Here is a 2,984-nt window from a genome sequence, read left to right as displayed (position 1 = left end):
GAGACAAAATGCCCTCCGGGCGGGATCCAAACCCGTGACTTCCAGAATAGGCGTCTATTGCGATGACCACTACACTACCGGCGTGACTATATTCCCCTCCACTTTCTGGGGTATTTATGTTAAAGGGGTACTGACACAAAATTTTAAAGGCAAGATAACTTCGGAGATAGAATGGTGTGAACACACATACATCATCTGCCAAATATCAGTGGCGAATATAGCTTAGAACATATTTAAATTAAATTTTAAAGTGTGCGAAACGAAATCGAGCAGCCAGCAGAGGACCACGCGCAATTGACATCCTGTGGATAATTTGTAAATAAACAACATCGAAACACGTCACGACTTGGTGTTTGCCGCTTCTGCACTGCCAGCGTTTTTGGCCAGCTCGCCCGGCTCGCCACTGCAATCGCTGGGCCGGAGGGAGGAGCTTCTGCTCTCGAGGACGAACGACCCGATTATTGGCGGCATATTGACATTCATGCATGCATACATGCATAAATGCGCACTATTATGAACAATGTGAAAGGGAAAACGGGAACGCGTTGCAAACAGCCTCCATGCAGACTCGGAGCGATACGCGGATGGCGCTGTGAAAAACAAAGGGGAAAGGAGGGTGCTCTTCCACTAGCTGTTGCCACTCCCATCACGATTGCATTTCAACAAATGAGCAGCGTACGTCATTTGGTGGATAATATGGTATCCTTCGACACCCATAAGACGCACGGCGGTAACGGGAACAGCTGTTGGAACAGCAAACCCCTTTCCACATTGTTTCCGATGGCGGCTGCTGCGTATAACTCATTGCTGGGTCTAAGAGCGCTAACACGAAAGTGTTCTATGCCCGGCTACTCAAAGATTTTGGTGACCTGATATCCGTCACGGAATTGACGTCTTCAGGAAAAGTGCCATTGACGCGGCGGCGCCCGGTTTCAACCCCATGAATCTCTCGCCGCAACACGACGTACGTGGCGCTCTTCCCACTAAGCTGCGAACCGAGATGTAAGCATATGCTACGAACGCGCCTTATGTTCTTCCCTATGGCTCATTCATATGGCGCGCACCGTCTAGAAGAGGCGAAGCGAAGTAGCGCATCATGACGCTAATGAGCGCCGACTGTTGGCGCCTCGATGCCGGCGCCTTCGTGTACGGCGGACGCGCGCGAATGGAGGCACCTTCCCCTGATTTTGTTTCTTGCATGTCGGTGTCACTTCGTCTGGCGGGGTCACCCTCGCGAACCCTTCGGACAAGGAGGAAATTCATTTAACATTCAACTGCGCCTGTGAAGGTCCCTTTTACTTTCGTGTTTTGCGGATTCCTATGAAAGAGGGTTCAACGACACTTTTTTTCTACGCGTTCCTGTGTTCCCTTTCATATTGCTCCTAATAGTACACATACATACATACATACATACATACATACATACATACATACATACATACATACACACATACAGAAAATAATGGTTGGCAGTCATGAAAACCTCGCAAAGCAAAGGGGAGGTTGTAGTGGGTCATAGAAAGAGATGAAGAATTTTTGAGTCGAAAAAAAGTGGTGAAAAAATGCCCGCCGGGTGGGATCCGAACCCACGACCTCCAGAATACCGAGTGGCGCTGGCTACCACCTCCGAGTACAGGAAACAAAAATACCTTAACATAAATACCCGAGAAAGTGCTGGGGAAACAGCCCCGCCGGTAGCGTAGTGGTTATCGCACCAGACCGGTATTCTGGAGGTCGTGGGTTCGGATCCCACCCGGCGGGCATTTTTTCACCACTTTCTTTTCGACTAAAAAAATTCTTCATCTCTTTCTATGACCCACTACAACCTCCCCTTTGCTTTCCGAGGTTTTCTTGACTGCCAACCCTTATTTTCTGTCTTATTTCACGGAGCCCCTCATTTCCCATTTTCTGATTCGCTACACACATACATACATACATACATACATACATACATACATACATACATACATGCATACATACATACATACTTGCATACAAACACGCATACATATACACATAAACACGCATATATACATAGGGAAGTGTGCTTGTGGCCACCAGTGCTGCCTTTCGTACCATTCTACTTGCGTACAATGCCGTCCTGCGCATGGGCGAGACAAAGCCGACCTTGAAGCGCCCGCAACGCTGGTGAGGCGTCACGTATGTGCGGGAAGCGAACAATGACCAGCCATTCCTGCTTTGTTCCCCAACGCGCCAACCGTCCTCTCCACGCAACCAGCGGAGGGTATAATAAGTAAAAACAAGCCTTCGGCGTCCTCTTTCTCCGCCCGACACCGAGCGATACCACCGGAGGAATCTGCCGTAGGAGAAATCCGATGGCGCACTCCTGCGTTCCGGCCTGAGTATGAGACGGGAAAGAACGCTGCTCTGTGCGCTTTCCGCCAACACCGACCAGAGGGTCCGCAGCTGCTCTCGGAGATCACCTCCACCGCCCAGCGGAGCACGTGGGACTTCACCCCCACGTCCGAGAGGAAATGAGGCACCATGACCGAGCTTACCATGACCAAAGCAAATGTACTAGGCTCAAGCGTCATGGCGCTGGGGGGAATGGTTCCGACCTTTACGGGAGATGGAAAAGAGATATCCATTTAAGACTTTCTACGTGTACTGGAGCAGGTTGGGGTTCTTGGTGGCTGAACAGAGGCACAAATGATGGGAATCGCACGCTGCAAAGAGGTCGGTGTGGCCTACGACCTTGCATGGCATGAGGACGTTGTCCTGCGACAGTCTTACGCCGATTCAAAGCTTTAGCAACAAAGATGTTTGATTTGGTGCCAGTGTGTGTAAAACTACGCGTTTTTTTGTCCGCCAAACAAAGGGACGGCGAAGACGTACAGTCGTATGTGAGCAGGCTCCGCGCGCTGGGCAATGCTGCTGTTGGGACGCAGGACGGAACCGAGACGGAGGATAAGCGCAAGCTGCGGAAAGAGCTTTTCGACTGGCAGCTTTTTACCCAGTTCCTG

The 2,984-nt window shown here is 50.4% G+C and overlaps 1 non-coding gene across 1 annotated transcript; it reads left to right on the top strand.

Moving 5' to 3' along the window:
• Nucleotides 1-1,688: 1,688 nt before the first annotated feature.
• On the top strand, nt 1,689-1,761 carry Trnat-ggu (transfer RNA threonine (anticodon GGU)). The gene has a single exon. It is a non-coding gene; the product is annotated as a tRNA-Thr (tRNA).
• The last annotated feature ends 1,223 nt before the right edge of the window (nt 1,762-2,984 follow it).

The sequence above is a fragment of the Haemaphysalis longicornis genome, unplaced genomic scaffold, assembly GCF_048455015.1.
Source record: "Haemaphysalis longicornis isolate Haplotype H1 unplaced genomic scaffold, Haemaphysalis longicornis Haplotype H1 scaffold_19, whole genome shotgun sequence".
Taxonomy (NCBI): Eukaryota; Metazoa; Arthropoda; class Arachnida; order Ixodida; family Ixodidae; genus Haemaphysalis; species Haemaphysalis longicornis.
This window is presented reverse-complemented; position numbering and strand designations above follow the sequence as displayed.